The 14,583-nt window shown below is 37.8% G+C and overlaps 1 long non-coding RNA gene across 1 annotated transcript in view; it reads left to right on the top strand.

Moving 5' to 3' along the window:
• The first annotated feature begins 574 nt into the window (after positions 1-574).
• LOC124553976 overlaps positions 575-14,583 on the top strand; it is a 28,057-nt gene continuing 14,048 nt past the window's right edge. The window contains exons 1-2 of the long non-coding RNA XR_006968187.1: positions 575-770; positions 879-1,003. This is a non-coding gene — a long non-coding RNA (uncharacterized LOC124553976). The remainder of the gene's footprint in view (positions 771-878; positions 1,004-14,583) is intronic.

Genomic DNA, 14,583 nt, shown 5'->3' with positions numbered 1-14,583 from the left:
CAGTTAAAGGCGAAGTGAAGGATGGGATACAAATTTTCGTTGTGTCGTCAGTGTTAATGCGAAGTGAAGGACATGATAGAAATTTTAGTTGTGCCGGGGGTTTAGCCTGTAATATAGCAAGTACACATTCGAAAATGTCGTACTGATACTAGTGCTGGGAAACGAAAGAAGATCGACAGCTGAGAAATTTCTATTACGTACTTTACAACACGAAAATACACATATTGGTGGAATAAAACAGTGAAATATGTCAAAATAGTGAAATACAGTGAAAGAAGCAAATGGAAAAGTGAACTTACCACACGGAAATATCGAGGAATAACCGAAGCTCACCTAGACAGACAGTAACGAAAGTTCCATACCCACAAACAAACAAATCCATTCCTATAAACGAAAATAAGACACTAAAAATTTTTCTACAATAACAAACTAATACTCCAAATTACCTCAATATCATTACGAATAATTATTTTAATGTACAATGATAGCGCTTATCCGGGACACAGAACTGTTTTATTATCTATGCCTCGAAGTGAAGACATTACTATCTCTGACTAATGCATGACGATTGACGTTATTGGTCAAAGCCGACAGCGGACAGATTATATTCCCTGCTTCTTTAGACCAGAAGTGCTACGCTTGTGACTGGCTTGACGATAATTTGCGTCTTGTAAGCGTGTGTGGTCGGATGTGCTCGATAAAATTCAAAACAAAATTGTGATACTTAAATGTCTACTGGCAATTTATAGTTACGGCAGTTACATGAATTGGTAAGAATCGTGAATGATTTGTCATAACACACTAATTTGTGTTAAAATGTTCAGTTTACTTGGTGTATGTGGTAATGAAGATTCTAGTGCCTCTTCTTATGTCAACAGTTCCTGTGAACACGACCCTATTCCAGGAAGTGAACATTGGTGAACGTTAATTATTAGCCCATTTGTCGCTTCCTCGTGTTGCCGGGAAGGAAGACCCACTGGTTGATTTCGCTCCTGTTTATAAGGTGAGAACGCGTCCCTTTTCATTCGTTATTTTTTTCAACGTGTTCCCTAGCTCCCATCGAAAATGAGTTCCATCAGGGATGCAGAATGGACGAGATATATGGAACAAAAGCATGAGAAACCTAGAAACTGTCTGTATACAGTATTAACAGTAAGCTGACATAATATTTGAATGCTGTTCACACATATGACATCAAAACTTAGTCGAGTAAATTAGAAAGTGACTAGTGCCTATATACCAGTACTGTGAGCAAATCAGCAAATTCCTTAAGCTTATCAAGTAGTTCACTGCATATTTCATATTGCTAGTTTAATATTTGCGTGACAACACAGGAAGATAATCGTTGGCTTACAAATTTAGTTATCAAGTCACAATTTTGCAGTAGGGCAATTCCATAGTTACGGGTGTTACGTGTACACACCTTAAAATTAGGAAAAATAATGTAAGGAATAATATTTATTGAATTTAATACTGAAAACTTTTAAGGCTTACATTATATTTCATGTGACAAATGTTGATACTGGAATTGTTTTATTATTCTCCTGGTTATTAATCAAAAAAGTAGTGTTACGGGTGTTACCAAAAGTAGACCTGGCCCCTGTTATGAGTTAGGGAACTCTCTAATTTCTGCAAACTTGATGAAGCTTTTATTCTTGTAAAACAACTGTTAAGAGGTATTGCCCCAAATTTTATTTTGAAATATAAATTTTTATTTTTTTGGACATCATAACTCAGTATATATATATATTTTTTTCTGTTACGGGTGTTACATTAAATGTTACGGGTGTTACATAGATGCATCAGATTTGATTCTTGAGGAATAAATCTACCTCTTACAATTGCATCAAAGTAAAAGAAGTACTGTAGTTTATTTGGAATAAAAGTATGTACTTAAGAAAACATATTTGAAGGATAAAGCTATTTATCACACAAAAAATTTTGTTACAATTTTATAGTACAACTAGGCCAAGATATCATTGCTTACATTAACCTAATTTTGTAGGCCTAATAAATTTATGACAAAAATGTTTTCTTATTATTGATAGGTTTAAAAACTTCATTTAATAATCTTTTTCAGCAACATCCAACTCAAAATTGAACTCAAAGTACGAACGGTTACCTTGTTGTTTGATTTCTGGTGTTACCTTAGATAGTACTTGACTGAATTTCACAAAACAAACATCAGTTTCATCTAGTTTAAAAAGTGTTTTACTTTTTCCTACTGACTTCAGAAAGATTATTTTCACGTCCTCCTCTTCATCAACCTCACTCTGGCAGATTCCCAAGTAACAGTACTGACTTTTGGATAGGGTTGGCTTCTTTTTATCACTTGCAATGTCAACCAAGACAAATAACCCAAATTTTAAATCAGACTTTTCAATTTTATTAGTTAGGCTTAACTCACAAGCACTTCCAATATTGTCTTGTGATTCAGATAGTGAAGCAGTCTCCTGATCAGAATCATCAGAACTGCACACTTCATAGAAGTTTATGCATCTTTTTGCATGTAATGTTTTAACTTTGGCGTCGTCAGAAATAATGACACCCTTGTCATTAATGACTCTGCTGTTTTTGAAACCAGCAAATCAGTTGTGTTATAAGGCCAAAAGTGATGTCAGCCCTGGATTTGAAGAATCGCTTGTAAATTTTTCCACCTTTCATCCAAAATAGGAATGTTATGCTCCTATCTTATCAACCCATAGTACCTTAAATTTAGAAAAATTCTTCAGAGTGTAGTCATAAAACTCAATTGTGTTGTTAATAATAATTTTCCTAGATCTAACAGCATGTCCACATGCTCCTCTTCAGCACACCTCCAATGCCATCCATGGCGCCTTTACCATGTGAACTGGCAAAAAAATTCCACTAGACTGTCAATCCAAAGTCTCTCTCAAAATAACATAGATTGGACAAAGTATATTTATTTTTGAACTGCCCAGCACAGTACATTGTTAAACATAGGCTCTTATGAATGACTAGAATTTGCCTCAATAAGCAGTTTACTGGGCCTATGTAAATTTTAAAACTGAGGTTATAAATATTGTTCTTGGAAAAGTTAGAATGGAAAACATAAACTATATGTAAAGAATTTTGGGCTTAATTAACTTTTTAGGAGAACATCAGTTGAGTCAGGTTAATGCTCTAATTAACTTTTATAATGTAGGGTAGTGCTTAAAAAATGTATGCAGAGGAATAAAAATTTTAGTTTTCATGCTTAAAACTGTTTTCATATGTAATAAACATAGTTAAAAACTTTTTTCATTCATAATAATACCCTTTGGTTATAATTTAAATGTAGGGCCTAGGCCTACTAAAGATGAAGGTGGCATTAAACCTTCCAATTCAAATTACGGGTGTTATGCATGTGTTAAGTAACACCCGAAACGAAAATTAGTAACACCCGTAACAGCTCTAAGAGTGTTAAATAAGATTTCAAAATGCCATGTAATGGTATGATATTGTAAAACATGTGCATAACCTCACTTTTACAGAAAGGTATTGTACAGAACAAATTTACTAGATTACAAATTAAACTTTTGTATCATTTTTGTTATGGGTGTTACAAGCTGCATATATGTTATAAAACTAACAAAATAAAGAAATGCAATTAGCTTACTTCAACAAAACGAATTATTATGAGCTATAACAATGTTGACTTCAATATTCTTTGCAACAATAGAACAATCAGCCATAGATAACACAACTAATACTCATCTGGAAATAGCATAAAGCATACCTCTGTGGTGCCATAGAGTAGTGCACTTTAAACACTTAGTGAAGGTAGAAATTTATTTTTTTCATATTCATGATTATTTTGCAATGAACAAATGTACTTTTAACTTGGCATTTTTAAGGTTATATTTGTAATATTGTCATTTTAATTTTTTTGTCACAAAGTCTCTTTAACATGGAATGACCCAGTACATTATTACCAACACTCCGATGAAATATGTGATAGCAGTAGTTGGACTTGCGTATTCTATCAGGACGGTCAGTATCATCTTGGTACATAACTTCAAAGAGTTTGTATTTGTCATACATCCGTTTGACTTAAAATTAGTTGAGAGATTAACAAGAATGGTTCTTAGTTATGCAAAGTTCATACACATTTTCCTGTTTCCAGTCACTTTCTGTTGCTAGAGAAAAGTGACAAGTGTCGTGAAAACCTCAGGTTTCTGGTCATTTGGAAATATCTAAATACCATGGCTTTTTGTTGTTGCTAGAAGACATTCTTTGAAACGGTGTATTGTCTCAGCATTGACACTCGCCAGTAAGGTGGAGCTCTTTGTCACTAGTATACACAGGTGCATGGCAGAGGGTATCTCCTACCTTACCAGGTATCAGGCCTTCTTCCTATTCCAGTTGTGATTGTGGGAAGAATGCCTGTTTAAACACCTCTGTATGCACTGTAATTGATGGGCTTCTCTCTTTGCTGTCCCTAAAAAAGCTGATGCAGTTTGTGCTCTAGTACATTTCTCATATTCTGATAACTGGTTGTTAACTAAGCTTGCGTGTGCCTAATTCTTTATTTCCTCTACAAATCCACCTGCCTCGAGTGTATTGTGAAATGGTCCACTGTGGAAAAGGTAGCTAAAAATAATTAACATAACCCAACATTATGGTGAACATTCTTTGTTTTATTTATTGGTGGATTATTGTTGCAAGGGTGTTGTACATGTACAGCAGTGCAGTTTAAGAACAACACCGTATAGGTTAGAGAGGCAGTTACATTCTTACTGGTCTAGTTTCACAAGGATGGGGCAGGTGACTGGCCTTAGCCTAATAGACAAAACGAGTGTTCACATTACAAAAAAAAGCAATTAGGACCATTTTAAGTAGAAAGACCTAACTGCTTCAAGAAGTTAGGTATCTTAACTTCATCATTGTATATATACAAAACAATAATGCACATGACAAAAGGTAGTGAGGACTGGATTACAAATGCTAGTGTGCACACCCACAATACAAGAAGGAAGAATGAAGTACGGAGCATACCCCACCGACTGGCAATGCTAGAACAGGACCCCAGTACTCTGGTATCAGTCTACTAAGAAGTCTGTCTAAAAAGTGCAACGTAGTGTACTTGACAACTTTCCGAAGAAACTTACTCTCACATTGAAAAAGTTTGTTATTCATTATCAATTATGTAATAAAAGCTAAAGGGGTAGAAAAATAAGTGATAATGAATGTTACTACTTTGACACGTCCTGTATTACATGTACATTTACTGTACACAATGTAATCTTACAGGATCAGATAAAATTCAGTTAAATTCAATAGTAAATTGCAGAGCTTGGGAAACGAAGTGTCAAGTTCTAAATTTGAATGAATGAATGAATGTACCCTTAAAAGAAAGGAAGAAAGAATGTGTGTGTGTGTGTGTGTGTGTGTGTGTGTGTGTGTGTGTGTGTGTTTCATTTGTTGTTTTAAGGAATTTGTGTACCATTTACTTTACTGCAGTGCCGTAATAAATAAGACACTTACGTCAGGTTTGTCATTCTTTTTGCTGGGGGTAACACTAATATCGTATTTTTCAGTTGATCTGTATAGGATACCAGTGTTAAGTGTCATTTTCTGCCAATCAGTTAATATTCATGTGACCGGAAATGAGATACTGTGTTTGTGGTTTCCTCCACAATAGGTAATGTCATCTGACCTACAGGATACCAATGGAAGAGTTATAGTTTTCTTCGCAATACTTAATTCGTAGATGAACTGAAGTACACGATACCAGTGTTAGGTATGTTCTTTTGGCTGTTGGTAATACCAGTGTTTGGCTGCTTGCTTACTTTTTCCTTTGTGGCTAACACTGGTATTTTCTTCCTCAGTTGAACAACAAGATATCAGTGATTAGATTAGATTGGTACTTCTTCCATAGATCATGAATACGACACTTCGTAATGATGTGGAACGTATCAGATTAATAAAAGGTGTCAATACAAGATATTACATTACACAAAATATTACATGACACTTAATCTTTTTATTTATTTATTTTTTGTGGCTGTTGGGGAAATTACCCACTTACTATATCCAAAATTCATCTACTGAGTCGGAGTTGCCATTAAGAAATTCTTATTTCCTTTTACATGCTATATGGCTATCTGTCAGACTTAAGATGCAAAGACTTTTGTGGCAGCATAATTTACCCCCTTCTGAGCCAAAGTTAGACTTAACCTTGAGTAGTGAAGATCATCCTTTCTCCTAGTGTTGTAGCCATGTACACTGCTATTACTTTTGAATTCGTTCGGATTGTTAATAACAAATTTCATAAGTGAATATATATATATATTGTGAGGCCACAGTGAAGATCTGTAGCTCTTTAAATAAGTGTCTGCAGGATGATCTCGGATGAGCTCTAGCAATTATTCTCATTACACACTTTTGTGCAATGAACACTCTTTTACTCAGTGATGAGTTACCCCAGAATATGACGCCATACGAAAGCAGAGAATGAAAATAGGTGTGGTAAGCTAATTTACTGAGATGTATATCGCCAAAATTGTCAATGACCCTGATAGCACAAGTAGTTGAATTCAAACGTTTCAGCAGATCTCCCATGTGTTTTTTCCAGTTCAACCCCTCATCAATGCATACACCTAGAAATTTAGAATATTCTGCCTTAGCTACCAATTTCTGATCGAAGTCTGGAGTTATTAATTGTCATTCCATTTACTGTGTGGAACTGTATGTATTGTGTTTTGTCAAAGTTTAATGAGAGCCCATTTGCAGAGAACCACTTAATGATTTTCTGAGAAACATCATTTACAATTTCACCAGTTAATTCTTGTCTGTTGGGTGTGATAACTAGAGTTTATCATCGGCAAAAAGTTCCAGCTTTGCATCTTCGTGAATATAGAATGGCAAGTCATTAATGTATATTAAGAACAGAAGACTCTTTAAAAATATCATCATTCCCATCTGTTAATTTTAAGGTAAGGTATAGAAGACTGGTAATAATTGTCATGGTCCAGTCTTTCATACCACCTAACAGTGATTGGCTCCAGGGTCTTATTTATGGTTTGAGTTCAAAACATATGTGACCAAAATTAATTACATTAAGAATTCCTATTGGAATTTTATGCTTGTGAATTTGGGTTCCAATGTCTGGTGTGGTCAGTAACTGGAGCACCTTCTTCCAGGAATGAGAACCAGTAGAAATTACAGGCGCAAATAAAGGGCAAAAGCTATAGAACCTGTCCAGGCAGGCAACTTAATGGCTGCCACAGCCAAACAACTTAGTGTGCCAAGGGTTGGTTTACAGAAATGTCAGATTCCACCCATCTGCTTTGACCAATGACGTCACCAATATGGCGGAAATGACCATTCACGGCAACTCCCATATCGCGACCATGACGTCATTACATACAAATGACAAACACAAAAATAGATCAAAGAACCATCAAATACATATTCCTCCAAAAGTATAATGAAACTAACAGGACAAGCGAGGGAACTTGGGGGTATTTGGGTGGGGGCAAACTAAAAATAAACACACGCTGCTAAACTGAACGACAAAAACAGTAAAATAAAACAACCACAACCTTCCCAAAATCAACTAAAAACACTGGAATCAAACACTTCCCTTGACCTATATAGGTCAACAGCAACTACTGACACAACATAAGTCTCAACTTTCACCACCACCACACTTAATCCTACAAAAAAAAAAAAAAAAAAAAAAAACCTTAGAAAATTAAAATTGACCAATTCTCTTGACCTGTTATCCCTAAGACATCTCCACATATAGCTGTCCCTTAGCCGAGACACCAGAACTTTAGTAAGCCTGATTTCTTCACGAGAAACTGAACACTTCACAACTTCAGCCAACAGGCCGAATAGCTGAAGAAGTTTTATTGGAGACAATTCACTGTCCCCCATCATCGACGACAACCTAAACTGTTCACCTTGTCAGTCATATCAACACCTAGCAAAGACATAAACAAAGCGATTTACAAAAATTCACACACGACTAACAAAACTACAATAACATCGACATAACAAAACCAAAATTGTTCACTCACTGAAAAATATTCCGCTGAAAGCACAGTCACAACCGATACCACACATATGCAATGCTACCATGCAAATGAACCCCATATGCCGCATAACACGCTAACCGTAAACACACCACCAGAGAGAACCATCGACCACAACAATGCGCTGCCTATAAACACACACACTGAACCAAAAGCATGACCTAATACACAACACATAAACACACCACCAGAGAGCATCACCAATCATATCAAAACGAAACACATGCAAGCACGCCACTCTCACAAACTAAACTCTGCGCCATCGTCTTTGTCACGGGTCAAAGCTGACAGGTGGAATCGGACGCTTCGGTTAACCCCCAAGGGTGACAGTGCATTACAAAGTGGCAAAAGTACCAAATCACGAAGCATCAGTCCTTATGTTGAACTGACTGGGGATCAAGAGAAATTGGTGTCAAGTGGCTTCTATAAACAGCAATAGTGCGCTACCTGGTAAGAAAATAAATGTTCTTTGGGCAGTTTCAGCAAATAAGGAAAGGGAACACACAAAATCTGTCATCACTGTTTGAGATGGTTTATTTAAATCAGGACCAGTTTTGTACGTATGCTGATATTCAAATGACTGTACATTCAGTTTCATGTTGTGACGTTCGATTAGAGTTAATTGTTCACTGTTAGATGGAATATCCGTATCACAATTGAGCATTTCTCACCAAAGTATTCACTTGCACCGCCATATTCAGATTTCCACACATTAATGCCACTAAAAATGTTGTTACCTGCAGACGAGACATAAACTCACACATTCAAAATGTGTACTACATTTGAAAACAGAATTTATAACCTATCAGGTATGATTACTTAAAGATAGGCGTAAGACTGAAAATGGCTGCGATCTAAATAACCCACCTTTGATTGTGGCTGGTAGCAGATTTTATTCAACATGAGCTGTGCCCAGCATGCATTGCGATGGCTCTTTTTCTTTTGGAGTATGTACACACATGTGAAGCACACACATTTGCATGTGCAAAATAATGAAAGACGAGGATTCTTTGTGCAGTAATTAAATTTGAAGTTTGTTGGTATACTTTTGAACACAGAGCATTTTTGTCTTTGTCTTTCGCAATAACAATTTTTTTGGCAGACACTTTTGAGTGTGCGACATATAATTGACTCCAGAATGAGATCTTCACTCTGCAGCGGAGTGTGCGCTGATGTGAAACTTCCTGGCAGATTAAAACTGTGTGCCCGACCGAGACTCGAACTCGGGACCTTTGCCTTTGCCCGCGAAAGGCAAAGGTCCCGAGTTAGTCTCGGTCGGGCACACAGTTTTAATCTGCCGGGAAGTTTCATATAATTGACTGTTCGAAAAGCCTACATGTACCTAAAACGACTGACTTGGGATTCAATGGTCATTACGAATGCAAGATGAATAGGGAGCTCCAGTCTTTTGAAATCAAATGGCACGCTTCCTTTTTGACTTGCCATTCAGAATTGTTGCTTTGATGACATTTGGGATTGGTATTTTGACAATGAGCCTGGTTCCACTAGACAACTGTCATTTCTTCTCTCTCCAAAACCCTCGGTGAAGGTTCGCTAGGGATATTGTTACTGCCACAATTTTTCCAGGCAGCAAGCAATAAAATTACCAATCTCGATAGATGGTCCTTCAGGTGCTAGAGATAAATCAGAGGTAGGCAACAAGAACCTCGTAATTCTGTTTCATTAAATTTTACAGATGATGTGAAGAGGTTCTTAAAAAAATAATATTAAGTGAAATCAAACAATGGAAATTCCAGGTAGGAATATAAACAGTCTCGGAAGAGAGATTGCTACTTACCATAATAACACACTAAGTTGCAGACAGGCACATTTAAGGGGAGGTATAATGGAAAAAAAAAATTGTTCCCACATTTTCAGATTTTTCTCTCTTTATAAAATTTGCAATTTTCTGAATAAAATGATTTGTGTATCACTTATAAACTCACGTGGGAAGTATTTTATTTTCTAAATATAATGTACACTAGTTAAAATTTGTATGTGTATTACTTAAAGATGTAACAAAATCGGTAATTTTTTTTATATGGAAGGCTATGGATTGCTGTTATAAAGGTCATGTCCAGAAGAGGATGGGCCTATCTGTGCTTCAACTACATTACGAGGTTTGTCTGGAAAATACGTATAAAAGTTCAAGAATGTCTTTGTTAAAAGTTGCAGTCACCACCAGGTGGGACTACTGCTGTAATCCATCCCATCAACGCTCAGTCCGAGTCGGAGCACTCTGCGTGTGCGGCAGCTTGTTGTGACAGTCACCCTTTTTCACCTGCCGTCGGCCTGGAGCTCTCTCTGAGGAACAGCACGTCAACATCAAGTTTCTTGCAAAGCTAGGCAAGAATGGCTGTGAGATTTTTGAGTGTCTGAAACAAGTTTACGGAGACAAGTCTCCGAAGGAACCGACCGTGAACAACTGGTTAAAAAGGTTCCGGGATGGCCGAGAAGTAGTGAACGGTGGCCCTCGCCCGGGACGCCCGTAGACATCGAGTTCCGATGCAAATGTTGAACGAATTCGGGCTCGTGTTCTTAAAGACCGTAGATTGACGGTCAGAATGATTGCTGACGAGCTGTCAATCCCCAAAACAATCGTTCACGAAATCCTGGCACAAAAACTTGAAATGAAGAAATTGTGTGCGAAAATCGTACCGAAGCTCTTGATGCCAGAACAGAAAGCGAAGAGGGTCGAGTGCTGTGAGGATTGGTTGGAAGCAGAGGAACGAGGGGACTTCCTCGACTGAATCATCACTGGAGACGAGTCCTGATTTTACGAATTCGATGTGGAGCTCAAATCTCAAAGCGAGGAATGGAAACTAGCTGGAGAACCGAGAGCAAAAAAGTTGCGAAAATCGAGGTCCAATGTGAGGACTATGTTGATTGTTTTCTTTGATTCTAGGGACATTGTTTACAAGGAATGTGTCCCTCCCGGCCAGAGAGTGAAGGGACATTTTTACGTCAAAGTTATGACACGTCTCAGAGCTCGTGTGGCTGGAGTTCGACCGGAGTTGGCAAAAGGGGGCAGATGGATCCTTCATCACGACAATGCGCCCGCTCACACGTTGCTCATTGTGCGCGAGTTTTTGGCCCGAAGCTCAATCACCGTGACAGACCACCCACCTTATTCACCCGATTTAGCCTCGTGTGACTTCTTCACGTTCCCGAAATGCAATATGGTGCTTCGGGGGTGGCACTCGGGAAATGTGGAAGCCACCGAGCCGGAAGCGACACGGCAACCGAACGACAACACAACTGAAGACTTTCAGCAATGTTATCAACAGTGGAAACGCCGTTGGCAGAAGTGTATCGCTCTCAGGGTGGGCACTTCGAAGGAGACCATATTGTAATACCTGAATAATTGTAAAATAGTTATTATTCAACTTTTATACGTATTTTCCGGACAAACCTCGTACATGGCGAGTACCACCACAGCCTGCAAGACGGGAAGCCACAGAGAACGCCAGTTAACGTGAGACGAAACAGAATGTCGAGGTTTGGAGTCTTTCTCAAACTATTGAGTAAAACAGATTGATTCTCTCTCGTCTAATCACCTCATTCGGCAGGTTCGTAATGAAGTAACGTCTGTCATTTTGTTAAAAACCAGAATTATTGTGATGTTTTCATATTAAGTAAACTATTGCAAAAAATTGAATAGTTTGGATGGGAAAACAAGGATTGCTATGAATTTGTGTTTTGTTTGTGTTGCATACTTTCTGCAAACGAAACGCAGCTAATGTATTGAACTAGTCTTTAAACTTGGGAGGAGATCTCGGCAAAATGGATTGTATGAAATGGACTTGGTTCAGATCGTGCCACAACATCTCACCTGTATCTTACAAACGTTTTGGGATATAGAAACAAAATTTTGGCAAAGGATAGCATGCAAAGAGAAGAGTATTTTTCCATATAGTTAAAATGCAAAACTTCCTTATCTTCATGATGTTTAAATAACTACAGATTTTTCAATAAAATAATATAAATTTTTAAGGGATGTTGGTAGGTGGGGACAAGTGAATTGTTGTGGGGTTTTGCAACAACGTAAATAAAGAAATTAAATGTTTCATGATGGACTGTTGTAAGCTCTGCTGTGTTTTGGTAAAAGGAGCAAAAGAAGTTAGGTACTGTCAAAACCAGCTGTCACATTTTCCCTGCCATGACAGTACAAAAAACAAGATGTGTTGACACCATCTTAGAAGACGAGTCATTGAGGATTGTGCCTTATCTGGTACATTACATCAGTGGCAGACAAGGGGAGGGGGCTGCAAGTGGAGGGGGGCTGGGTTGTCTGTTTGTGGATGGAGGAGAGGGGGTGTCCTGATATTTTTTCTGAAAGCAGGTTGATTTTATTCAGAATTCTAGTACACCCTATTATTCCCCACTTGCTCAGCTGCAAAACACTATTATTCAACACGATCTCCATTCAGTGTGACAACCTCGTGTCACCTTACTGGAAGGGCCTATAAGCCCGCACGGTACAACTCTACTTGTCGACATCGGAGCCATTGCCTCGCTACATCCGTGTACCGCTTCCCGTGAAGTGCGTCCCCAATCGGACCAAACGGACGGAAGTCGGAAGGTGAGAGATACGGACTGTAGGGCGGGTGAGGAAGAACAGTCGAATGAAGTTTCGAGAGTTTCTCTCAGGTGCGTGGGCTTGTGTGAGGCCTCGTGTTGTCACGGAGATGGAAACAGTCCGTTACAGATGCCATTTTGAAGGCTATGTGTAGTGCTGCCAGCTATTGGAACTTCATGAAAATATAGGGGCTGAAATTCCGTGATGTCCTTCCCCAAATTCTGAATTCTTTTCAACCGATATTGACTGAGAAAAAGTGTTGCATTACTTATTGAACACCCCTTGTATGAGTGGAACAGGAAAGGAAATGATTAGTAGTGGTACGAGGTAAGCTCTGTCATACGTCATACCGTGTCTTGTGGCGTATGTATGTAAATGTAGATAATGAGCTGGATGCAGCTATTCTGCAGGAAACATTTTGATGACTGTACCATCTACACAGCTTTACTGTAATTACAGTTAAGCCAGTATAGAAGACACGATTGTGGAAGTTGTGGAACCCATCTTAGCTTTTTATTTATGTTGGGAAAGACTGCAGAGGATATGTGAAAATATATTCAACAACACCTGGGAAAAGATGGTCTGGATATTGCAGTGAATGGATGAAGGTTAACATGATGCCATGTCTGTCTGATGTACATGGAGAAGTGAAACAAACAATTCAGAAAAGTCAATCCACAAGCTGTGTTCAGTCTGTGTCAATTGTTTCTTAAATCTCTGTGGAGTTCGTGCATTCGCGTCTATTCCTGTTTTGGAACTGTAGAGAATTTCATTCTTTTTGTCATCTACTTATAGATTCGAATTACTTGTAAGGGAAAAAAAAAATAGGGGACAGTTTGAAATAATTGCCTGGTATTTGCTGGAGTGCTCAATACTATTGTCAGTCATAACAGGAAATGTGAAAATAATTGTAAGCCCTTTGGAAGGTATGAAAGATCCATCTATGGCAAACCGTAATAGATGTCCGAGTTTGCTCTTTCCAGCTGCATGTGATATTTATCTTTATGACCTACATCAACTTTAGACGCACAGCACTGGAGGAAGTAAATTTAGTCCGACAATATGTGCAGTACCCAAAAATGACTTTGGATTAAAGACTTGTCAAATTTAAAACCCCGATTGAGTTTTTAGTGATGGAAAGAACTGTTACAGACAATGCTGTTAACTTTCAAAAAATTACTTGAGAATGTGCTTACAATGTTAATGTAATGAAAGTTAGATGATGTTATTTCTACTGAAGAAGACACCTGTAGTGACACTGAAACCCAGCCATTGCTTATTACAATAAACTTTATGTAACCAATTTGCTGTAAACATCATTTGTTGCAAGTTTATACACACTTGGTGCCGTCAGCCGTGTTTAAAATTGTAACAGTTCTGTCACTTTTTGCTTCAAAAAATGCAATGATATGGGCATTAACATTGACAAACAAGGAAGGGGGAAGGTAAATAAAAAAATACCATGCGAACTAGCATCATGATGCTACACGCAGGTCGACGATATAAAGTCAGTTTGTAGTAAAAATGTCTGTTACTGATAAATCGGATATATGCACAGTATGTGACAACCATTTTCTAAGCATTGCTGGTGATTTTAAATAAAAATATATTTTTTGCAGGGAGTCGTATAATACTCTTGGCAAATGCCTTTCTGAGGTTGTTGTCTGAAATACTCAGTGATACAGACAAGGGGGAGATTTAGTCAATAATTAAATCACTGAAGACTAAGGACTCTCCTGGTTATCATGGAGTGCCTAGCAGACTATTAAAGTACTATGCTGCACATGTTAGCCCTGTACTTAGCCTTATTTGTAATTTTTCCTTTAGGAATCGTCAGTTTCCTGAACGATTAACGTACTCAGTAGTAAAGCCGCTTTATGAAAAGGGAGAAAGGAATAATGTAGAAAATTTTGAACCTATTTCTATGCCATCAGTGTTTGCTAAAGTTATTGAAAAGGCTGT

This window comes from Schistocerca americana, chromosome 11 (assembly GCF_021461395.2).
Source record: "Schistocerca americana isolate TAMUIC-IGC-003095 chromosome 11, iqSchAmer2.1, whole genome shotgun sequence".
Lineage (NCBI taxonomy): Eukaryota > Metazoa > Arthropoda > Insecta > Orthoptera > Acrididae > Schistocerca > Schistocerca americana.
The sequence above is the reverse complement of the archived record's forward strand: the minus strand, read 5'-3'. Positions and strand labels throughout refer to the sequence as shown.